The sequence below is a fragment of the Bos mutus genome, chromosome 5 (assembly GCF_027580195.1).
Source record: "Bos mutus isolate GX-2022 chromosome 5, NWIPB_WYAK_1.1, whole genome shotgun sequence".
In the NCBI taxonomy this organism is placed as follows: Eukaryota; Metazoa; Chordata; class Mammalia; order Artiodactyla; family Bovidae; genus Bos; species Bos mutus.
Genome location: NC_091621.1, coordinates 40,890,074 through 40,916,551, shown reverse-complemented (window position 1 = coordinate 40,916,551; position 26,478 = coordinate 40,890,074). Strand labels below are relative to the sequence as shown.

Genomic DNA, 26,478 nt, shown 5'->3' with positions numbered 1-26,478 from the left:
CTAGTTACATTTCATAAATAGTAAGGAATGAATTACTATCTGTAGTGGGTCCTAGTAACAAGAACAGGGACAAGGTCTTGTGGAGCTATAGGTTCTAGTGGACACATACCACATTTGTGTATCCTGTCATCTCTCATAGAGTCAACTAGAGAAAAAGACTATATATGAATAAACTGGAACAAAGGGTATCTTTGAGGATATTCAAAGGGTAATAATACAAGCTGCACCTCTGTTACTATATAATACTAATGGACCAATGATTTTATACATGTCTACTATTAACATTCAGGTAGAATGAAGTTATTAGCAAAAGTCTAATTCTGCCACCCAACGGCAGTTAGTGGTGTTTTGAATTAGAAAATTATGCTGTGACTAAGTACAACCCACTTCACACACAGCTCCTAGCATGCTTTTAAGCTCTGGTGGAAACAACCCATTTGGCTGAAGGACAACCAGTTACCAAGATATGAGTGATTTAAGGAAGACATTCATACAAGGAGAGCACTGTACAACAAAATTCCTTGAAAAAATGTAAATGCTATACTTAGGAATATGCTGAGATGGAGTGAGTGTACCTTATTTGTTGCTGAAACTCAGCCTCTGTTCACCGGTGGTAAATAGAAATGGAGACAGAGTTCTGGGTGAAGTAGAAAAGAGTAGCTTTTATTGCTTTGCCCGGGAAAAGGGCTGCAGTGGGCTAATTCCCTGAAGACCATCTGACCCACCCTGGAGGAGGTAGTGAATAGTTTTATAATGTCCAGGGAGCAAAGCGTGATCAGCTCGTGGTCAGTTCTGGGATTGGTTGGCATCAAGGTGAAGTTTCAAGCATCATCAGCCTTCTGGTTTCAACCAATCGAGGGTGTATGTTCTTGTGGTCAGCAGTTTTCGTCTGGAGGGGAGTCTGCTTTCTGTAAAACAACTTAGGAATGTGTGTCAGGCCTTTCTATCTTCCAGGGAACTGGGTGTATGGTAATACTAATTATGTGGCAGAATTATAGTCTAAATTGTTATCAGTTCCCTAGTCCAACAACTATTCTTTGTTTCTGTATCTTCACATTTCCCAATCATTAATTCTTGAATCAGCATTTTACTTCAAAAGACAAGGACACAGTGCTTGTACATGGTTTCATATTCATGAGTAGGTAGCCTCTCTATTGGTAGGATCTAAATGCTCTGACTTTTATGACCCCTTCTCATTGAAGTGTAATGGTCTGCTTGCTCCACCAGTGGGAGCTCCTGTATTGAAAAATGACATTTCTTGTAGAAGCCTGCTGCTATGTGGCCATGCGTGCCTACTCAGTGGCTATTTTGTCTGACTCCTTGCAACCCCAAGGACTGTAGCCTGCCAGGCTCCTCTGTCCATGGGATTTTCCAGGCAAGAATACTAGAGTGGGTTGCCATTTCCTTCTCCAGCGATGTGCCCAGTGGACAGTAAATCCCTTGTTGAAAAGGCAAAAGTATTCTGCACAATGTACTGAACTGAAAGCAGTTCACTAGCAGTACAAAAATAATTTTGCTCTAGAACAAAGTCCTAATTGGTAAAATGGTACATAAAAAGTCAGGTTATCACAGACTTAGGCCATAGCCAGTGGCCCAATGGTCTAGCTAGTAAATGTTTGATGGATGAACAATTAAAGAATGTGTGTAAAGAACAGTTGTGGAAGACCTATGGAATTTTAGAAAGAAAATTAGAGTAGATCACATAGATACTCAGCAAAATAACCCAATTACTGACTCAGAGAACTGGCATACCAAGGTGATGCATTGGTCTACTTTCTGAAGGCAGCCAGTTGGATACATGCTATAAATAGGAATGGAAGTGTCCAAGCCATGCAACAATGCCTGTTACAAAAACATAGTCTCCTGTCACTCACCAAAGTCTCTGCTGTGGAAGTTACTAATGCAATATCCTGGATGTTAACAGGAGAAAAACTATTCAAAATTGGCCTAGGAGAGAATCTCCCAAGAACAAAGAGTGATATAATGCTAAAAGGTGGTTGACATAGGGCCACTCCCAATGTTTATGGAAGATTCAAAAAAGATTTCTGTAAAAATAGATACTTATTTCTCCTTGGTACTTTGCTTACTCTTTAACTGAAACAGCAGCTGAAATACTATCAAGATCCTGGAAACAGGTATTTTAAGGACCTTTAAAAATCCATAAAGCAGTGACTTAATTGAACAATTAGAATATGAAATTCAGACATTTTAATTAAAGACATGATAGGATCATAAAAGGCTTCCTAACTCAATTCAGTCATTGTGTGTCTGACCTGAAAATGAGGAATGGTAAATGTGGAGCCTTTTAAAAGAGATTTCTGGACACTGGGCTTTAAAAAACATTTAATTTTATTTTTAGCAGCTCCAGTGATCCCAGGCCCAGGACTATACCTGTGTGTTTGAGCTAAAGAGAATATTGCTTCTCAAATGCTACTATCTCTATTTTTTTGGACCATAAAGAAGGCCGAGCACCAAAGAATTGATGATTTCGAACTGCGGTGCTGAAGAAGACCCTTGAGAGTCCCTTGGACAGCAAGGAGATCAAACCAGCCAATTCTAAAGGATATCAACACAAAATATTCATTGAAAAGACTGATGCTGAAACTGAAGATCCAATACTTTGGCCACCTGATGTAAAGAGGTGACTCTTTGGAAGAGACCCTGATTTTGGAAAAGATTGAGGGCAGGAGGAGAAGGGGGCGACAGGAGATGAAATGGTTGGATGGTATCACCAACTCAATGGACATGAGTTTGAGCAAACTTGGGGAAATAGTGAGGGACAGGGAAGCCTGACATGCTGCGGTTTATGGGGTTGCAAAGAGTTGGACATGACTTACCGACTGAACAACGGCCATTCTTTTGAATTAGACTGCTTATTTTCCAAAAGCACCTCTGGATTATTGATTATTGATATTGCCTCATGTGTACAAACTAGAATTGACTGTAAGTGCCATCCCACTTCAACAATCTTAGATTTACCTCTCCAACTCTAGCATCTCTCCCTGGAAAAAGACAAAGGAGAGCCTTTGACCAAGTTCTTATTGCTGCCTTGGTAGTGGTGGTGTGTGTGTGCTCAATCATGTCTGACTCTTCAACCCCAAGGACTCCTTTGTTTGTGGAATTTTCCAGGCAAGAATACTGAAGTGGGTTGCCATTCCTTTCTCCAAGGAATCTTCCTGACCTAGGGGATGAACCTGTGTCTCTTGCGTCTCCTGCATTGGCAGGTACGTTCTTTACCAGCTGAACCACAGGGGTAGCCCCTATTATTGCCTTACAAGCTTTTTTTTTTATTTAGAAGATGTAGAATTTTTTTGTGCTTTTGTTGTCAAACTTTCTGTGTCTGATATTTAAGATAAAGCAGAATTTGGTTGATAATCTCTTTTAGTCAGTATTTAGTCCATCACACTTAATATACTTAGTGATGTGTTGGATTTAACTTCCCATCTTACTACTGTCATACCTGTTTGATATCCTTTTTCTCTATTACTTTCTTTTGGATCAACTTTTTTTAAAAAAAATCTTTAAAAAGAAAAAACCTTTTCTTTCTGTTAAGAGACAAAATTTTACCCCTGTTTTAGTTGTTACCCTGGATGTTAGCACATGTTGATGTTGTTTCACTAAATCATGTCCGACCCTTTGTGACCCCGTGGACTGTAGCCCACCAGGCTCCTCTGTCCAAGGGATTTCCCAGGCAAGAATATTGGAGTGGGTTTCCATTTCCTTCTCCAGGGGATATTTCTGACCCAAGGATAAAACCTGTGTCTCCTGCTTGGCAGGCATATTCTTTACTACTGAGCCACCTAGGAAGTCCCATTTTGGCATATGCATCCCGTAAATGAGTACTTTATAGTATTTTTGGGACAATATAAAGATCTCAGCATAGTTTTAAACTTTTGCCCCTCTCCAGCCTTTTGTAAAGTTATTATCATGTATTTTGATTATGTGTGTATGTATGTATGCATATGTACATGTGTGTATAATGTTCCTCAAGACATTATTGTTATTATGAGATCAATAGCCATTTAAATTTACCTACATGTTCAAACTTTCAGCTGCTCTAAATTCATTCCTCTATTTCAAAATGTTTCCATTTAGGAACTTATTCCTTCTGTATAAAAAATATTTTCAGTTATTTCTGTTGGGAAAGTATACTGGTGCCAAATGTCTTCAGCTATTTCTTGTCTGAAAATATTTCCCTTTCATTTTTTTGTTTTGTTTTGTTTTGAAAGGTAAATTTTAAACAGTTAATTTTATTACCAGGTTAAGTCATAAAATTACACAGTAATTAGAAATTTATGAAAGAGAATGTCTGTTTTTAAAAAAATGACTCACTCATTACATAAATAATGTCTAGTGTTTCACTGATATTCTGCTGTTCAAAAGGCCTTAACTAAAAAATGCCAAACAAAACACTCAACTCAATGTTTTAAGCTCCACTGTGTTAATTAAGCTTGTGTGTATATGTGCGGCCTCTAAAAGAAAAGGGATACAAAATCAGGCAGGGCTGGGGACATCGGCAGTGCTTAGAGCTGCCAGGCAGACTCCAGACAAGGAGACTAAGTAGTATTTTTCTGGGTTACTCTACTTGAATTCAATAGATAATTAGAGAAATGAAAAACTAATTAACATGATAAGGAGATTACTGCATTTTTTGGACTGCATGTCATATTTGCATTTAGCAAATTCAAAGAGCCATAACAAAAACAGCTTCCACCATCTATCCTCTATAGATGGATAGTTGTTATATTCAAAACTGTAGCAATTATCCATCTAGCTTTTTATGTTTGCAGGATAACAATACAGAACTGATGAGCTACAAATGATACCGCTGATATCATAAAAATGCTAGCTTTCTAAACTCATGTTTATAAGCATTCATTGCTTCCAGTATAGGCTTAAGTGATTAAAGGCAATTTTATTACAGCATCGTGTCCTTACTTCATTCTAAAATAATGGATTTCATAAAGAGAAACAACTGTTATTTTTGCTTGCAACCTGTGAAATTGAGTTATTTTGCTGATGTGAAGTAATAAAACTCACTTAAGGACCATACCACTTTCCGAAAATGCTACACACCCACTTCTTAAATGCGAAGTTACAGTCCCATCTCAGAGTTGGCAAGAGCAAAATATTGCAAGCAACTGATTACTGAGGTCAAACAACAGGTAACTAACATATTGAGAACAAGCTATGGAGCAAGGGAGCATGACTAGATGAAAAGAGTCTTTTTATTTAAAGGTATGATATTCCAAACAGCCCTCTGGCACAGTTAATTTCTGTAATACTTTCACACTCTTCAACCTGTCTATGATATTCTAAACCTTAATTTCTTTCTTAAAGGGCTGATTTGGGTTGACTTGTTGAGAATAATGTCTGTAACAGAAAAAGATATCTGTGGTTATAGAACTTATGATAGTTTAGCAGAAGTTATAGATAAATAGGGTAGTGAAGAAGTTAACCAGCTTCATTGTATACCCCAAAGACTTTCTCAGTGGCACTGACATAGGCAGCCAATCCTAGGTTATACTTTGTGGCTGTGGGCATGATTTGCCTGGCAGAAAATTCCATAGTGTAAGCTAAACCAAATTACACAATATCTTTCTTGGATGTACCTGGTACTCTGTTTTAGAATCTGCTGTGGGTACAATGGGAATATTTCCACCACACCCTCCAAATTTTCTTTCTAAATTCTCTTGAAAAAACGTGAGCAAGTGGTGGTTAGAATCTGTCATATTTGAAGGTCAAATGGCCACAGCTGACATGATTATATTCCTCAGCCACTCCCTTAGCATTCAAGTGTGTATATGTGTGTTAGTCACTCAGTTGTGTCCAACTCTTGAGACCCCATGAACTGTAGCCTGCCAGGCTCCTCTGTCCATGGGATTCTCCAGGCAAGAATACTGGAGTGGGTTGCCATTCCCTTCTCCAGGGGATCTTCCCGACCCAGGGATCAAACCCTGGTCTCCCGCATTGTGGGCCGATTCTTTACTGTCTGAGTTACCAGGGAAGCCCTTAGCATTCATGTAGAGATCAGAAATAACCATACTGTTCTTCCCCAGAAAAAACTAAGGTTCTGGAGTTGTTGACCCACTGGCAGCTTCAGCAATGATCTTGCTTTCAATGCACTGGATTTGGTCAACTGCTTCTCATTGGCTGCAGGGACTGGTATGTCACAGTCTGCTTCCAAGATGCTTCCTTCCAAGGGTTTTGCCTTGGGGAAGTCCAGAATTGATTCATGTTGCAATTTGTAGTCTTCTAGTTCCTTTGGGTCAGTGCCATCTGAATTTCATGTGCTACCATCAACTTCACCACCATCAACACATTTAGCACCAATATGATGTAAATATGCCATACAGTATAGGCCCACATTACCAAATCTCTGGAAAGAAATGTTTTATCTCCAAATCCCGGTGTATTCGTAAAATGCTTGTGTAAGAAACTTCATTGAGGAAATTTTCAATCCCATGGCAAACACCATTACCAGTGGCAGAGATACCTCTGTGGATGCCACTCTGACTGATGGATTTACCAGTAATAGCAGGGATGTGCATTAATATCTCAGTGCCCAACGGTGCTGTCACAGGTATCAGCAATCCAGGACATTTTCTCGCTCACCTGTGGCCCTGACTGGGGAAGGCACATCAATGCCGGGACCAATAAAGCTCTGTTTTTCCAGCTCCATGGTGAACTTCCTTGTGATCTTTTCCACTTAATTATCAGTATGGTTCCTGCGATTGATCTTAACATCAGCTTTAGCACTGCCAAATGGCACATCAACATAGCGCATTTATACGTCAGCAGGCAAACCAAAGCTTTTACTTTATCTGCACTCACATCTTCTCACTAACCAATACTTACTTTGCAGGGTGTGCAATGCTAAGCTCTGCTGGACCCAGTAGCCCTCACTGACCTCCCAGGAGCCGTACTGGCGCAGGATGGGGATGGACTGAATATGTACTTGGTTGCGGAGTTTGATGATTCTCAGGATGCCACGCACCGCTTCTGCTCCTCACTCTCCCAGGTCTCGACAACTTCCATCAGCTTGTCCTCCATTATGCTAGCACCATGGCCGAAGGAGCCAGCTTGAAGAAACCAACTTTAAGCTTCATCACGATTACCATGGTGCTGCCAGGTGGGTGGAGCCGGCCTGCGTGGTTAGACTGAGGCCAAGGGCCAAAGCACCTGTGAGTGCTGCGGAGGGGCCACGAGGAGAGGTGTGCTTGCGTTGGCCCGGGGGCAGGCTGCCTTCTAAACTCGAACCTTCTTCACAGTCCTCTCCCTTCTTGCCACCAGCCACCTGATCTGCAGGAGCCGAATCCGCCTGTTGGTGCCAAACCACACGGTAAACAGTGGTGTGGAACCAGGCATCCAGCGCGCGAGGCCTTCTCTCGCCTTGCCTCACCAGGGCTTTATGAGCTATGTTTTTTGTTTGTTTTTTTTTAGAGTAACTTTTTTTTTTTTAATTTAAATGTATTTATTTTAATTGGAGGCTAATTACAATATTGTATTGGTTTTGCCATACATCAACATGAATCCACCACGGGTATACACATGTTCCCCATCCTGAACCCCCCTCCCACCTTCCTCCCCGTATCATCCCTCTGGATCATCCCAGTGCACCAGCCCCAAGCATCCTGTATCCTGTATCGAACCTGGACTGGCGATTCGTTTCTTATATGATATTATACATGTTTCAACGCAATTCTCCCACATCATCCCACCCTCTCCTTCTTCTTTTCTTTCCCTTTGAGGTACATTTTGATTATAGAGCACGTTTGCACTTATTTTTTTTTCATGCTTTCCGGAATATTAACCCATGAAATGAAAAGACGCTTACTCCTTGGAAAGAAAGTTATGACCAACCTAGATAGCATATTCAAAAGCAGAGACATTACTTTGCCAACAAGGTCCATCTAGTTAAGGCTATGGTTTTTCCAGTAGTCATGTATGGATGTGAGAGTTGGACTGTGAAGAAAGCTGAGCACCAAAGAAGTGATGCTTTTGAACTGTGGTGTTGGAGAAGATTCTTGAGAGTCTCTTGGACTGCAAGGAGATCCAACCAGTCCATTCTGAAGGAGATCAGCCCTGGGATTTCTTTGGAAGGAATGATGCTAAAGCTGAAACTCCAGTACTTTGGCCACCTCATGCGAAGAGCTGACTCATTGGAAAAGACTCTGATGCTGGGAGGGATTGGAGGCAGGAGGAGAAGGGGACGACAGAGCATGAGATGGCTGGATGGCATCACTGACTCGATGGACGTGAGTTTGTGTGAACTCTGGGAGTTGGTGATGGACAGGGAGGCCTGGCGTGCTGCAATTCATGGGGTCGCAAAGAGTCGGACATGACTGAGCGACTGAACTCTTTCTATCTGTATATCTTCTTTAGTGAGCAGTCTGTTCTCAATTTTTAAACTTAGTTGTTCATTTTCTTATTGTTGAGTTTTAAACATTTTTTGGTATATTTTTGTTTATCTGATGTGTCTTTTGCAAATATTTTCTGCCAATATGTGACTTGTCTTCTCATTCTCTTGACTTTTAGAAGTAAAATTTTGAAGGTAACTTCATCAATAGTCCTTAAAAAATTTTTTTTGCCTATTTTTCTTGATGAATTTTACTGTCTGTCAACTTCTATAAAATGTCTTACAGGGATTTATATTTATCTGCTCTGGGAACTGGGAAAAGCACTGAAAGCATTTTAAATACTTCTGAATTGGCATGAAAATATAAGGGATCCTTGTGTTGTTTCTGTTTTCAGTACAACCCTGAAATTATGGGGTCTCTCTATCATGTGAAAAAAATTCCATTACTTTTGTAGTCTCAATTTAAAAACTCAAGATTTGTCTCTCAACAAATGCCAAGTCAGTATCTAATGAGGTGATACTTTTTAAAACTTATTTTATTGTTAGAATGGATTTTTATTTATTATTTTACTGGTATTGTGACAAATTCTCACCACTGGTTTTAAATTCTATGTTGTATCATTTTTAATATGTTATTTTCTTTTTGTCTAAATTTTATTGGGAAAAGAACAAGTAATGATTAAAAACTCCACCTTTTATGTCATGATATATGCTTTATATGTGTTTGCAACATCTTTGATAAATATCCTAAGTAGTTTTTTTCTTGCAGGAAGTATTTTTGGACTAGTTGGCTTTTTCTGTAGTTTTGGGGGATATAGCCATGTTGGAGTCATAGACTGTGAGGCTCGTCAGATCACAAGATATTAGAAATGAAAGGAGCCTCCAGCATTTTCTAGTTATGTTTCCTTATTTATAGGGGAGGAAACTGAGACCTATGAATCCATAAGTTGGGTAAAATTAAAATGGGTTTGTGACTTTCTAATCCAGATCTTCTTCTAACCTATGCTGTTCTCTGAACCAAATGCAAGACCATACTTGGACATTCAAGCACTACATTCCACTACCCACTAAGAGCCAATCGGATAGACGTCTTTTACACCACATTTATTTTTATCAGTTGTTTGCTGGTTTCTTTGCTTGGCAGTTGTGATGTATGTAGGTCTCACTTGATTTCCAGGTTCCCGGTTGTAGACATAGACCTTGGCATCTCTGCCCATGAGTATCACTCCCTCTTCCAGATCAGTGGTGATGCCTTCCCAATAACTTTGTTTTTCAGGCAACCAAAGCTGTGCCCTGGATTTCATAGTCATATGGATGAGAATAAAAGAAATTTAGTTTACCAGGAAGATGGCACCGAAATTAAAATCAGTCCTACAGATGATACTTCTGCCCTCATGACTGTTTCCCAGGATATCAAACACACACTGAGGGAGGAGACCCACTGGTTGTACACCATTGTCTTTCTCTGTAGGTGCCCACGCTTTGCTGTCCTACACTTGCTGCCTATGCTGTACTGAGGAGAAAGGACATTTTCTGCCTTAATTTCTGAGTCACAAGTGAGTTTGAAATGATGACAGAGGTTTTGTGGGTGTATATATTCTTTCAGAAAGGTGTGATCTTGTTGCCAAAATATTGGGACATTTTGTATTTTGATGCTATATGGGGGAGATGAGATAAAATATTTGAAATGGGACTATTCAGGAAAATACACAGAGTCATTGTACTTAGACACATGCAGATGAACCTGATTTTCTCTACCATTCATCACTCAGATTCTGTTTTCAGCAGTTCCCAGTAAGTTTTATATAGGGCCATAGAGAGGGTATCACTAGCTTAGCCTGTGACACAAATAAATATCTGAGAATGGTCTTTTTCTCCAAAGGAGATTAGGTGTCAGATGAAACTAGAGAGTCAGGGAGTTTGAAAGGTTGAGGAAATGGGCTATCACTTAAGCAGCTCCTTTGAGGGCAGTTTATTTAACTGCTTTATTAATGAAAATCTTGACAATGAAGTCTATTGTGGACCTACAGTATTTGACTCTTGTTTCTGAATTAAGTCCTCAAAATAACATAGGTTTCCAGAGTACTTTCCCGAAGGGGATAAAGGACCTCATGTTTCTTACTGTGTTTTTAAACTTTCTATCTTTCCATTTCTCTATCCCATAATTATCTCTCTCAATTTCTGAACACTCCTCCCTATACAGATCTGTACCTGACTCACTCTGTCTGGCTCTTCCTCAATCAAGAAACTGAAAGATCTCAGCTTGGCCCTGCCCTCAGGCTTCTACCTTCTCAACTGATTGTTCCTCAGGTAACCCCAGCTTTGGAGAGGGAATGGAGTTTGCTACTCTGCCATAGTAGAGTGAGGACTTGATGAGGCCTGGGTTCCTGAGGATATGAAGGGTGGAGTTCAGGGGAAAGACCTCGGTGAAATACCTGAAGGTGGTCTTCTTCATTGATTGTTGGATTAGGGTTGAGGGTAGCAAGCTGATTGATCAGAGGACTGTCCTCTTAGGTTTTGGGCCTGGATCCCTGATGGCTGCTCTCCAGTGCCTGACAGCAGTCTTCCCAACTTTGGGGTCGTTGCAGCATCTGAAGTCTTGGTGCTTTGTACCAAATAAGAGGAGGCTGTGAATGTATGAGGGAGAGAGATCCCATCCCTGGGGCCCCCTCCCTGGCCTCCACTGTCCTTAAGGATTTATTTTGTTGTCAGACTTCACCGGTAACAGGCATCACTAGCTCTGGGAATTGCAATTCCCTGATGATCTTGTGACCTATAAGAGAGCGCCCTTAATGGGATTAGGAGATGTGTCTTATCAGAGCCCATGTTTTCATCAGGAAATTCAGGTAAATTCCTCATGTTTGCCTCAGAGAGGGATACTGAAATAAAGTAAAATCATTGATCCAATATGGTTTTGACCAATCAAAAGTGCTCTTCATATGTAAAGGTTTATAATAATTACATTTAAGATTTATGTAAATATGAGATCTCCAGTGCATTATTCCTTTCATGGTTTCAGCAATGATCAATTTAAACTATAGGGATATATCTTTTTAAGAGGAATGCTTTTTTACTTCACTAGGGTCAACTCTCTAGAATAGGATCAAATTGGGTTGAAACAGGGATCTAGGAAGTTGACCTTATCCATTTCCTGGTTCAGGTGGAACCGTATCTGAAACAGGTCAAAGTGATTTTTAAAAGCATTTCAAGTCCTCTGCCGAATATGCTGCTGCTCTCTTACTACCCAGTACACTGTTTTTCCGTTTTCACTAAGTTTTTCCTAGTATCTAAATTAAATCTCTGGTGGTATAGCCTGATTTTTTTCCTCCTAGTCTTTCTTTTGGATGGAAAATAAATGGACATCTCCCAGTGTTGAGGCATTGGACTTTCAAGTTTTTAAAATTTTCTTTTTCTAAGTCCTCTTTCTAAGTTCCTCATTTTACTTTTTTTTTCCTTTGTGTGGCTTTCCTTTTTTATCTGTCATTCTTTCTGCATCTCCTTTTTTCCCTTAAATTGAGTGAATGCTGCTGTTGCTGCTAAGTTGCTTCAGTCGTGTCCGACTCTGTGCGACCCCATAGACGGCAGCCCATCAGGCTCCCCCGTCCCTGGGATTCTCCAAGCAAGAACACTGGAGTGGGTTGCCATTTCCTTCTCCAATGCATGAAAGTGAAAAGTTAAAGGGAAGTTGCTCAGTCGTGTCCGACTCTTAGCGACCCCATGGACTGTAGTCTACCAGGCTCCTCTGTCCATGGGATTTTCCAGGCAAGAGTACTGGAGTGGGGTGCCATTGCCTTCTCCGAAATTGAGTGAATAGAATTTCCCCACATCTGTATGGTGAGGTGCAGACTGATCCTGAAATTCCAGAGATTTCTGGTGGGGCTGAGGATGAAGGAAGAAGCCCTGGCTCTGTAGTTCACCATTAATTGAGAGTGGTGGGGGACCATCTCCAGAGAGATATGTTGGAAGTACAGTGTTCTGAAGACTCAAGGCTCAGAGACTGCAGTATTCCTAGTCACTACACCATATCCAGGTGGATGCTATCTCCCTTAGGGACTCTCAAAAGAGGGTCACTTACCCAATCTTGGATGCAGATGATGTGGGTGTCACGGAGCTCATCCCTGAATGGGACACAGGAAGGAGTCATTCCATTGCAGGGGTCTGAAAGTATCTCCTTAGAAGCCTTGAGCCCTGCTCACATCCTTAGTTTGGAGTATGGCCAGTCAAAGTGGGAGAGACCAGAACTTGTGGAGAAGCTAAAGAACTATAGGCCTGTCAGAGAGGCAGTTGCAGAACGTGACACTGGACATCTGGTCACTTACAAAGTATATATCGAATCATGGCCACCAGATTTAACCAGCTCTGGGCATTTGGAGTTAGTCCAATTCCTCAGTCCCAGGGCACTGACACTAGATTGGTGTCATTAGTGGATTCTTTACCACTGGTGACTCCTGGGAAGCCCAGAAGTATCACTACTCAGTTTTGTCTTTTGAAGTGTTCTCCAAACAGGACTTGCTCAGTGATGTAAGCTATTTTGTTTTCATTCTGCAGCATATGCTATCTCTGTCTCCTTGCTAGCTCTGTCTTCTAATCCACCTTGTCTCCTTTTCTAGTATGGAAAATACAATGAGAAGAATTCCTCTTGTCTTATTCTGAATTCCCCCACCCACCCACCTTTTAGGAAGCAGAAAACAACAACAATCAAGATCCTAAATCCATGTTTTTGACATTGGGTCATCAAGCAGGTATTCCAGGGCCTGTAGTGACCTATTTGGAAAACAGCCTTCCTTGAATAAAGGAGAACATCTTTCAAGCTTAGATAAACTTAACCCTTTTGACCTGAAGACCTTTAGGCCTTGGCCGCCAAGAGAAGTTTTCCCTGTACCTCAAGATGGATTCTGCTTGGCCATATTTCCATATTTTTGGTCCTGTCTGCTGCCCTGCATGGGCCCAAGGAATGGAAACTGATATTCAGAATTCAGCAGAGATTCCTGGGTGGTAACTTTTTTTTTTTAATATAAATTTATTTATTTTAATTGGAGGTTAATGACTTTACAATATCGTACTGGTTTTGCCATACATCAACAAGGGGAACACGTGTATACCTGGGTGGTAACTTACGGATACTTTCAGTACACCACTCACTGAATGCTATTAATCTTATGTGCACCTCCAAAGCTAAGACCACCTCCAAACTGTACAGAGATAGCATATGCTACAGAAAGAAAACAAAATAGCTTACATCACTGAGCAAGTCCTGTTTGGAGAACACTTCAAAAGACAAAACTGAGTAGTGATACTTTTGGGCTTCCCAGGAGTCACTAGTGGTAAATAATCCACCAGCCAGTGCAGGAGACAGAAGAGACATGGGTCTGATCCCTGGACCAGGAAGATTTCTTGGAGTAGGCAATGGCACCCAACTCAAGTATTCCTGCCTGGAGAATCCTGGTGGGCTATAGTCCGTGGGATCACAAAGAGTCAGACACAACTGAACAACTAAGCACAGTGACACATTTAACCCAAATTAGATGATCAGTTATAAATGTTCTTATGGACAAATATTAAAATAATATACATTGAATTAAAAATAAAAAAGTAGTTGATTTCCAATGTTATGTCAGTTTCAGGTGTACAGCAAAGTGATTCAATTTTATGTATACGTATATTCATTCTTTTTCAGATTCTTTCCCCATATGGGTTGTTATGGAATGTTGAGTGGAGTTCCCTGTGCTATACAGTAAGTCCTTGTTGGTTATCTGTTTTATATATAGTAGTGTGTGTTTGTGACATTAGAGGATATTTCAGTGAATTCATTTATATCCTTAGTATTCAAAGTCTGATTCATGAACCACAGGTTCCAGCATCACATGAGTCTCAGGCCTATTGAATTAAGTACCAAGGTAATTTGTATACATTCAAATATTTGAAAAGCCCTTATTTATAAGTTTCTTTTTGGAAAAGAAGGAACTCCAACTATGGCTAAATTTATGCTATAATTCTAGGCTCCTGGAGGAGGGCATGGCAATCCACTCCAGTATTCTTGCCTGGAAAATCCCCATGGATAGAGGAGCCTGGTATGCTACAGTTCATGGGGTTGCAAAGTGTTGGACATGACTGAGCCAACTAAGCACAGCACCTACATGTTTTAATTTGAAACTTAAAATCTGCATATGATCATTTGAGTACTATAATTTGACTACCCTAAATAATCATTCCATTTTGGCTTCCCCACTCTTCTGTGCCTCCTAAACCCTAAACACAGAGCTGGGAAGCTTCCCTCCGATTGTTGTCTCTCCTCTCCTGACAAGTGCCATGTCTGACAGGGCTGAGAGTGTCCTCTGGCCCTCAACAGCCATTCCAAGGGAGAAAGGGACCCTGCTGTCTCTGTCCAGATAACTGGACCAGAAAGAGGAGAGACTAGCGGGACCCAGACTCCAGCTTTCAGCCAAATGAAGCTCCCACGTTGAGACTTTGATATAAACTCGTTCTTATTCCCTCCCCTCACCCTTGGTTTACCCAAACCTTGAAATATTGCTTTTTACCTCGAGTCCGAGCATCTTCTTGCAGCTGAAAAAAATGAGAGAAAGTCAGAGAGTCAGGGGCCACTCTCCTCTTCAGTGTACCAGCTAGACTTGGTAAAATTATAGGGGTGTCTGTGTGAGACATGTGGGCTTCTTGGGAATGTAATGAAATTCCAAGTTTCCTGAAAGAGCGTGTGTTGTTTTTTTATGCCTCACATCAAACACAATGCACTGCATATAGCATATTCAATAAATGTTTGCTGAATAATAAATAGGACAAACTCTGGCCTTATTAGGGGTAGGAGATACACAGTTCATTACCTACAGTCATAATGATTCATGCAATGACCTGTCCTCTTTTATTTTTTCTGGCCTTTCTGTGCTGTTTTCTGGCCTCTTTCATTCTCTTCGGGCAGGAGACCTAGGTTTGATCCCTGGGTTGGGATGATCCCCCAGGGAATAGAATGGCAACCCACTTCAGTGTTCTTGCCTGGAGAATCCCATGGACAGAGGAGCCTGGCAGGCTACAGTCCATGGGATCACAAAGAGCAGGGCACGACTGAGTGACATTCACTTTTCTTTTCACTTTCACTCTCCTCATTCAAGAAAAGACTCTACACCTGGACATCACCAGATGGTCAATAACAAAGTCAGATTGATTATATTCTTTGCAGCTGAAGATGGGAAAGCTCTATACAATCAGCAAACACAAGAACAGGAGCTGACTGTGGCTCAGATCATGAACTCCTTATTGCCAAATTCAGGCTTAAATTGAAGAAAGTAGGAAAAACCACTAGATCATTCAGGTATGACCTGAATCAAATCCCTTACGATTATACTGTGGAAGTGACATATAGATTCAAGGGATTAGATCTGATAGAGTCCCTGAAGAACTATGGATAGAGGTTCATGGCATTGTACAGGAGGCAATGATCAAGACCACCCCCAAGAAAAAGAAATACAAAAAGGCAAAATGGTTGTCTGAGGAGGCCTTACAAATAGCTGAGAAAAGAAGAGAAGCTAAAGGCAAAGGAGAAAAGGAAAGATATAACCATATGATTGCAGAGTTCCAAAGAATAGCAAGAAGAGAGAGAAAGAAAGCCTTCCTTAATGATCAACGCAAAGAAATAGAGGAAAACAATAGAGCGAGAAAGACCGTAGATTTCTTCAAGAAAATTAGAGATACCAAAGGAATATTTCATGCAAAGATGGGCACAATAAGGGACAGAAATGGTATGGACCTAAGGGAAGCAGAAGATATTACGAAGAGGTGGCAAGAATACACAGAAGAACTATACAAAAACGATCTTCGTGGCACAGATAACCACAATGGTGTGATCACTGACCTAGAGCCAGACATCCTGGAATGTGAAGTCAAGTGGGATTTAGGAAGCATCACTACGAACAAAGCTAGTGGAGGTGATGGAATTGCAGTTGAGATATTCCAAATCCTGAAAGATGATACTGTGAAAGTGCTGCACTCAATATGCCAGCAAATTTGGAAAACTCAGCAGTGGCCACAGGACTGGAAAAGGTCAGTTTTCATTCCAATCCCAAAGAAAGGCAATGCCAAAGAATGCTCAAACTACCGCACAATTGCACTCATCTCACACACTAGCAAAGTAATGCTCAAAATTCTCCAAGCCAGGCTTCAACAGTACGTGAACCATGAACTTCCAGATGTTCAAGTTGGATTTAGAAAAGGTAGAGGAACCAGAGGTCAAATTGCCAACATCCGTTGCATCATCAAAAAACCAAGATAGTTGCAAAAAAACATCTATTTCTGCTTTATTGACTACACCAAAGCCTTTGACTGTGTGGATCACAACAAACTGTGGAAATTCTTCAAGAGATGGGAATACCAGACTACCTGACCTGACTCTGAGAAATCTTTATGCAGGTCAGGAAGCAACAGTTAGAACTGGACATGGAACAACAGACTTGTTCCAAATTGGTAAAGGATTACGTCAAGGCTGTGTATTGTCACCCTACTTATTTAACTTATATGCAGAGTATATCATGAGAAATGATGGGCTGGATGAAGCACAAGCTGGAATCAAGATTACCAGGAGAAATATCAGTAACCTCAGATATGCAGATGGCACCACCCTCATGGCAGAAAGTGAAGAACAAGAGCCTCTTGATGAAAGTGAAAGAGGAGAGTGAAAAAGTTGTCTTAAAAGTCAACGTTCAGAAAACAGAGATCATGGCATTCAGTCTCATCACTTCATAGCAAATAGATGGGGAAACAATGGAAATAGTGGGAAACTTTATTTTGGGGGGCTCCAAAATTACTGCAGATGGTGACTGCAGCCATGAAATTAAGAGACCCTTGCTCCTTGGAAGAAAAGCTATGATCAACCTAGACAACATATTAAAAAGCAGAGGCATTACTTTGCCAACAAAGGTCCATCTAGTCAAAGCTATGGTTTTTCTATTAGTCATGTATGGATGTGAGAGTTGTACTCTGAAGAAAGCTGAGCACCGAAGAATTGATGCTTTTGAACTGTGGTTTGGAGAAGACTCTTGCAAGTCCCTTGGACAGCAAGAAGATTCAACCAGTCCATCCTAAAGGAAGTCAGTCCTGAATATTCATTGGAAGGACGGATGCTAAAGCTGAAACTCCAATACTTTGGCCACATGATGTGAAGAACTGACTCATTTGAAAAGACCCTCTATGCATTGGTTCTCTGAGATGAGCCTTTAAGTATCTGTTTTTTAAAAAATTCCCTCTTACTCACCCCAGAGTAAATAGCTGCTGATGCTATGTAGTTTGGGGCCCCTGAGCTCCTAGGAGCTGGCTAGATGGTGTTTCTACGTAACAGTGCTCTGGGGCAAGGAAGTGCTTTCTAGTTCAGTCTCTCCCAGATATCTTTTGCTTGATTTTCTTCTCTCAGTGTGTCTATATGTTTGAAAGTGTTTGTCAGACTGACGTAACAGTCTGCTCCAGCCCAGGTGTTCCATGAGGGCAGGGACTGTGTCTGATGAACTCCAGAAGAACCACTAGACCTAGAATAGAGCTTCAGCACAGAAGATGTCAGGTGGGACATTTAACTTTGCTTATGGGCCTTGTGAGGATGAAATCAACACATGTGAGTCCCACTTATGGACAAACCTCCTTCTCTCACTAGCTCAAGTCCTGCTTGGAGGACACTTAGGAAGGACTCAGGGGACTAAAATTCTGGGTAATATGAGGTGCCCTGAGGCCGAGGAATACTTTGTGAAAATACCAAGCTTTTGATCTCTTCTCCTTTTTACCTCCAGCCAGAGGCAGAGGCTGCTGTAGTTTTTTCCTAGGGCAAGTCCCAGACACAGCAGCAGGATACAATGGCATGGCTTCTTGGACTATAGAAAAAGGCTTAGTTCAAAGGCTATGAGTTATCCAGTTAGTGAAGCAGAGGAAATTTCTTTCAGGTCCTTTTGGTCCAACCTTGATAGGACTGAGACATATCAACACCTTGAGCAAGCAAATGTAGTAACTCAATGTCTGGGGTAGGCCAATAATATACTCCATTTTTGACTATATTTTTAGATATTTAATTAGTGTTTGTATATAAAAAATACTAGAACCTACATGAAAGAGCAGAAGAGGAGGATTGTTGTAGAGTGAAGTTTCGCTCTGGACTCTAATTTGTACTACCCTATAATTAACAAACATACGATCCTAATAATTTACCATGTCATTTGGATCCTCCCAACTCAGTCACCTATCTGTTTCACATAACTGCATAGTATTCTTGCTGAGAGTAGTTCTGATAGATATGATTTTCTCTCTGTAGTATCATATTTTCATAAGGGAATTGTTAGGCATCTTCTGGTTTTACTTACTAGACTGACAAATGAGTGCTAGTCTTTTAATGGAGAAATCCCTAGATAAAGAAATGAAATTAAAAGCTTGATCAAAGTCAACAGCACAGAAGGCTATAGGAAAATCAGAAGCAAGAGAAGTGATATGGCCAGGGAATTTGGAGAATGGAAATTTAATCTCACCTCATTTTGTATATCCTTAAAGGCCATTAGCACCTGACAGAGGAAAAAAATTATGGAAAAATTAATGTTACAGACTTTATTACAAAAGGATTTTATATATAGAATCTCTCAGTCATTATTAGGCTGTAGGGTATGAATGCCAACAGACTATGGCTTCCTAGCTCAAAGAAATAAATCCCATTGAATTCCACTCTCATTCATATTTCTGGGCCACCATTTATGGTAGGTGGGTGAAATACAGGAAGTTATTTAAAGAAGGCCAAGTTGTGAAAGGAATGTCAATGAAACCCACTACTGTACTTCATTTCATTGGTGTTTGTTGTGAAGCTAAACATAGCTGTGGAAATCAACACATTTGCATTTAGATTATAACACACCAGTAGACCAAGACCATGTGTTGATGAGAACATAGAGAAGCTCAAACTCTCATATATTGTTGGAAGAAGAACAGAAGTGTATGATTACTGTGGGAAAAGCTCTGGCAGATTCTTCTAAAACTAAACATGTACCTATATTCTTCATCCAGACATAGATGGATACAGTGACTATTGGTAGTCTGAGTTTCTTCTTTGTGGGTAAAGGATGAGGACTTTAAGACAGATAGGTATATCTTATTCAGTTGAAATGTAGAATTGTTTTTGTTGATATTCAGGAATTTTAACATGCTTTGTTGTTCATTCACTAAGTTGTGTCCGACTCTTTGCAATTCCTTGGACTGCAGCACCCCAGGCTCCTCTGTCCTCTGGAGTTTGCTCGGATTCATGTGCTTTAAGTCAGTGATGCTATCTAACCATCTCATCCTCTAACATCCCCATATCCTTTTGTCGTCAATCTTTCCCAGCATCACAGGCTTTCAGGTGAGTCAGCTCTTCGTATTAGGTTGCCAAAGTATTAAAGCTTCAGCGTCAGTCCTTCCAGTGAATATTCAGGGTTGATTTTCTTTAGGATTGGCTAGTTTGATCTTGCAGTCCAGGGGACTCTCAGGAGTCTTCTCCAGCACCACAATTTGAAAGCATCAATTCTTTGGCATTCAAGTTTTCTTTATGGTCCAACTCTCACATCTGTATATGACTACTGAAAAAACCATAGTTTTGACTATATGGACCTTTGTTGGCAAAGTGATGTCCTTGGTTTTTAATATGCTGTCTAGGTTTGTCATAGTTTTCCTTCCAAAGAGCAAGTGTCTTTTAGTTTCATGGCTTCAGTCACTGTCCACAGTGATTTTGGAGCCCGGGAAAATATAATCTGTCACTATTTCCACTTTTTCATCATCTATTTGCCATGAAGTGATGGGACCGGGTGCCATGATCTTACTAGTTTTTTGAATGTTGAGTTTTGAGTCAGCTTTTTCACTCTCCTCTTTTACCCTCTCATAAAGAGGCTCTTCACTTTCTGGTGTTAAAGTGATATCATCTGCGTATCTGAGGTTATTGATATTTCTCCTGGCAATCTTGATTCCAAGTTGTGATTCAACCAGCCTGACATTTGCATGATACACTCTGCATAGAAAATTAAATAAGCAGAGTGACAATATAGAGCCTTTCCCAGTTTTGAACCAGTCTATTGTTCCATGTCCGGTTCTAACCATTGCTTCTTGACCTGCATACAGGTTTTTTAGGAGACAGGTGAGGTGGTCTGGCACTCCCGTCTCTTTATCTGCATAGTTTGTTGTGATCCACACATCAAAGGCTTTAACATAGTCAATAAAGCAAATGTAGATGTTTTTCTGTAACTCGCTTGCTTTCTATGATCCAGCAAATGTTGGCAATTTGACCTTTGGTTCCTCTGCCTCTTCGAAATCCAGCTTGTATGTCTGGAAGTTCTCAGTTCATGTACTGCTAAACCTAGCTTGAAGGATGTTGAGCATTACTTTGCTAACTTGTGAAATGAGCACAATTGTATGGTAGCTTGAACATTCTTTGGCATTGCCCTTCTTTGGGATTGGAATAAAAACTGATCTTTTCCGGTCTTGTGGCCACTGCTGAGTTTTCCAAATTTGCTGACATTTTGAGTGCAGCACTTTAACAGCATCATCTTTTAGTATTTTAAATAGCTCAGGTGGTATTCAATCACCTCCACTAGCCTTGTTGGTAGTAATACTTCCTAAGGCCCACTTGACTTCACATGCCAGGATGTCTGGCTCTAGGTGAGTGACCACACCATTATGGTTATCTGGGTCATAAAGACCTTTTTTGTGCAATTCTTCTGTGTATTCTTGCTACCTCTTCTTAATCTATACCTCTGTTAGGTCCCTTATCATGCCATCCTTGTTTGAAGTATTCCCTCGATATCTCCAGTTTTCCTAAAGAGACCTCTAGTCATTTCCATTCTTTTGTTTTCCTCTATTTCTTTGCATTGTTAGTTTAAGAAGGCTTTCTTATCTCTCCTTGCTTTTCTCTGGAACTGTGCATTCAGTTGTGTATATCTTTCCCTTTCTCCCCTGCTTTTTGCTTCTTTTCTTTCCTCAGATATTAGTAAAGCCTCCATAAACAACCACTTTGCCTTCTTGCATTTCTTTTTCTTTGAAATGGTTTTGGTCACTGTGTCCTGTACAATGTTACAAACCTCTGTCCATAGTTCTTCTGGCACTCCGTCTACCAGATCTAATCCCTTGAATCTATTTGTAATCTCCACTGTGTAATCATAAGGAATTTGATATAGGTCATACCTGAATGGTATAGTGGACTTTCCTACTTTCACATGCTTATAAGGGAGCATATAGAATCTGAATAGTCAGTGGGATGGGCTGTGCCAATTATCAGCTTATTGCTTCTCATCAACCCTGTGTTCATTCTTTATCAGTTCAGTCACTCAGTTGTGTCCGACTCTTTGCGACCCCATGGACTGCAGCACGCCAGGCTTCCCTGTCTATCACCAACTCCCAGAGTTTACTCAAACTCATGTCCATTGAGTTGATGATGCCATCCAACCATATCATCTTCTGTCATCCCCTTTTCCTCCTGCCTTCAGTCTTTCCCAGCATCAGGGTCTTTTCAAAAGAGTCAGTTCTTCACATCAGGTGGCCAAAGTATTGGAGTTTCAGCTTTAGCATCAGTCCTTTCAATGAATATTCAGGACTGATTTCTTTGAGGATGGACTGGTTGGATCTCCTTGCAGTCCAAGGGACTCTCAAGAGTCTTCTCCAACACCACAGTTCAAAAGCATCTATTCTTTGGTGCTCAGCTTTCTTTATAGTCCAACTTTCACATCCATACATGACTACTGGAAAAACCATAGCTTTGACTAGACAGACCTTTGTTGGCAAAATAATGTCTCTGCTTTTTAATATGCTGTCTAGGTTGGTCATAAGTTTTCTTCCAAGTAGCAAGCATCTTTTAATTTCATGGCTGCATTCACCATCTGCAGTTTTATATTCATCTCTTATATATTTATATAAATCTCATATATTTATATTTGTTTTATATTCATCTTTTATTACGTGGTAAGTATCCAATTATGTACTGGTTCCCCATAGGATGGTTTTCTGACTGTTATATAATCAACTCTTTAGTAATACAGTAATTATAAGAACATTAGTTATTTTTGTACAACATAATTTGATTACATTACATAGTGTTGTTCAGTGGGGCCTTGCAGGAGAGAGGCTATGGAGACTTTCACTTACTTTTTCTTTTAATTTAAAGAATTAATAGTCTTTGATTTAAAGTCTTTTTCTGCTTTGCTTCATGTGGATAATCGCTATTATAGGTTCAGAAGTGATTACTTTTCCTCTAATTCTCATCTCTATATCACAGTTTAAATGTGTATGCAACTAGAATGTCAAGATTGGGAAGCTGAAATAGCGGATAATTTTGGAAAGGTCTCAGAAACTCCAACTGAATATCTGTGTTCTGTGAAAGTTTATAGCAGTTTTCTTTGGCTACTAATGAGTATAGTTAGCTTCTGCACTAATAGATCATTTAAATATAAAGTGAAATCTTGTGTTTCTATATTTGAGAATTGCCACCTTGGTTGTCATTTTTCTATTTCTGGGGAAACAAGGAAATTTCATCAAAGTGAAAAAGACATCCCTTTTTATAGAATTAAAATAATTTTCTCTCCCATTCTCTAAATACAAGTCTATTTTAAAGCATTTTCAAAATGCAGGGCTTAATCATGTGGATTCTGAGCGTAACTGCTCATGACATTGCCTCAGTTAGAAGACTGAAAGCAACAAATTCCCATTGGTGACCTAATGAACCTGTATTTCTCTTTCAACTCAAAAAGTTTTCAGAACCCAGAACACTCTCTTGATAGATTCAACAGTTTCATTCATTACCAAACATATGATTAATCTGTCTTCTATAAAAGAAGATTTTTTTTTCGACTTGTTCTCTTTAAAACAATTCTAATGATTTGATCTAATTTCCTTGAAATGATGTTAAAACACCCTGTTTTTCATAATCACACAAAGGGCAGTTCTTCACATCCAAGTACAAACTCATATTCCTTTCTTTTCAACACCTCAGACCTCTCCAATAACAGGTATGAATCTCTCAAATATATTAAGTTAAAGGACAGGAAAGCTCCATGAATGTTTCTGCTACTGGCCATTATTCTGATTTAAATTATTGTCAATAAATTTGGTGGTCTGTAGAACATTTTGAAGCATTAAAAAAATCATGTTGGTAATTTCTGATGCCACAGAGTGAATCTGGCATTTATTCTTCTTCAGAATCTTTATTAAAATACTCTAAAGAAATTCAGTAACAAAGCAGTTTATCACTGTAAATAATCAAAACAGAATGATGTCCCACCTATTGAAATTATGTTTAAATTATATATGAGTGACTTAAGCAAATTCTATGTCTTTTAATGCCTTTATATAGACTTTTTACCATAGTCGATGGGACAAAAGAATCCTCTTCTGTGCTAATGACACGATCATAATCATGTTACAAACAGGAACTCCAGAAACAATTGGCATGTTTCCCTCAGAAACAACAGCTCACTAGTTATTATGCAGAAATTAGTCATTTTATAGTTAACTTTTCATTCAAATGAATGAAATTAAACGTGTCTACTCTTTAGGTTGACGTATTTATTTTTGAGAGGTTAATTTTGAAGGTACCTCATTCTGGAAGAGCCAAATCTTTATTTTTTATGACATAGGAATCAAGGGCTATTGGCAGACAATTTGTCATATCATCTGAGTGGCTCTGGAGGTAAAATATTTCTTTCTGATAAGAAATGGAGTTAGGATCTTTAATTTTCGTATCAAAATGGTAAATTGTCTTCCTCTCATATGAGAGTTAAAATATATGGGTTTTTCAGTACTTGCCCTAAGGTACTTGCTAGTGGATGAGATTTAAATTATTAATTTTACAGTGTTTATACAATGCTGGTAGAGAAAATATACTTGAAAGGGCTTATCTAACAGAGAAGTGGATGTTGAGAATGGGCACTGAGATGCACAAACACAACGAGTGTCTGAGGATTTGGGACTAGATGAGTAGTAGAACAAGATGGGAGGGAGCATGGGAATTCCTTACCATCAATCAGTAAATTACTCATGGGGAAGGAAATGTACTCCTTTTTTAAGCTTCTCTCCCTTCTCTCATCTCTCACCATGCTGTCAAAGAGGACCCCTCTGTACTCACCTGATCCCACAGGGTTTCAGTGATCGTTAATTCTACTGCCTGTTGAAATAAGATACACATATTGGGAACATTACCTTAACTCTCCCAGAATCGGAACTGACACATCATGAAACAGATAGAATATGACGCATTTTTTGGAGTTGAGATGGACACTCAAAAGCATGCCATTTGTCAGGCAGCCCTAAGTCTTCTTCAGCCCTATTGAGCCATTTTTCAGCCCATATGCCTTGTCATCTCTTAATCTAACTAGTCGGTAATAGATATAAGCAGACTCCTATGATGACTCACCTTATTAATACCCACATATATAGCCTGCCTGCTTTTGAAGTCATCTAGTGTAGTTGTGGTATTGGAGAAGACTCTTGAGAGTCCCTTGGACTGCAAAGAGATCCAACCAGTCCATTCTAAAGGAGATCAGCCCTGGGTGTTCTTTGGAAGGAATGATGCTAAAGCTGAAACTCTAGTACTTTGGCCACCTCATGCGAAGAGTTGACTCATTGGAAAAGACTCCAATGCTGGGAGGGATTGTGGGCAGGAGGAAAAGGGACGACAGAGGATGTGATGGCTGGATGGCATCACTGACTCGATGGATGTGGGTTTGAGTGAACTCCAGGAGTTGGTGGTAGACAGGGAGGCCTGGCGTGCTGCAATTCATGGGGTCACAAAGAGTCGGACATGACTTGAGCGAATGAACTGAACTGAACTGAGTGTAGTTGTGGCATTGAAGATGTTACTTAGTCTTGGTGCACAATGACCCACCACTTGATCAAGAGCATTCTGAGCTATAGTGCCCAAGTCTTCCAAGATATGGTTCTTGTTAGACAGTTTTCCTGCCTCCTGGACACATCCTGTTCACCTCTGCTTTCCCCAGGAACCTTGATTCCCAACCAGTGAAGCTGCTTAGTCATATCTGACTCTTTGCAATCCCATGGACTGTAGCCTACCAGGCTCCTCCATCCATGGAATTTTCCAGGCAAGAGTACTGGAGTGGGTTCCCATTTCCTTCTCCAGGGAATCTTCCTGACCTGGGGATCGAACCCAGGTCTCCCTCATTGCAGGCAGACGCTTTACCGTCTGAGCTACCAGGGAAGCCCAAAGGAACTAGTATATTTGGAAGTCTTACCCACCTTTGGTTTCATTGTGTCTTCAAAGGATTTTCTGGAAAGAAAGGGTGGTAAAAATCTGATGAGTCACTAGATAGGTGACATAAAAAAAGTGTCAGAATAGGAGGTTACAGCCCTCATATCTTCAGCATAAACATTAATTTTGACAACCATCCATGGATGGAAATACCTTTTGGGAAATCAGGAGTCCAGGGGAGAGCTTCCAAAACCTCATTTAAGCAAAAGAAATCCATGAATAGATGCATTGAAGAGGATAAGAAAGACAGTTTCACTCCCCCCCGCCCCCACCCAAGACACTCCTCCCCAAAGGCAGCATAGCTTAGTGCCAGTAGAGACCCTCTCAACCTGTGATTTCTCCTATGAGGGAAGTGAGAGTGGAATTAGCTCTCTGATTTCCCAGGCTTATAAGACATTGACTAGGAGGCCCACTTCTGTCTAATCCCACCCAGATGGCTAAGGTGATTGGCACAGCTGAATAGTATTGGGGGAGTTGGGAACAGAAGAAAGGGGCGGCACTCATGGCATTCACTACATGGATCTCCAGAACCAGCTGCAGATCACCTATTAGATCTAGGTGAACTCCACCAAGAGGGTTATCCAGAACACCTTTTGACTTCTCACCTGTCAGTAACATCCCTCAACTGACTGACAAATGCTCCTGCTGCTAAGTCGCGTCAGTCGTGTCCAACTCTGTGTGACCCCATAGACAGCAGCCCACCAGGCCCCGCTGTCCCTGGGATTCTCCAGGCAAGAACACTGGAGTGGGTTGCCATTTCCTCCTCCAATGCATGAAAGTGAAAAGTGAAAGTGAAGTCGCTCAGTCGTGTCCGACTCTTAGCGACCCCTGTGGACTGCAGCCTACCAGGCTCCTCCATCCATGGGATTTT

General features: G+C 40.4%; 1 pseudogene; it reads right to left on the bottom strand.

Annotated features, from left to right (window-relative positions):
* Positions 1-5,454: 5,454 nt before the first annotated feature.
* LOC102268469 (glutamate dehydrogenase, mitochondrial-like) lies at positions 5,455-26,225 on the bottom strand (annotated as a pseudogene).
* Positions 26,226-26,478: the final 253 nt, after the last annotated feature.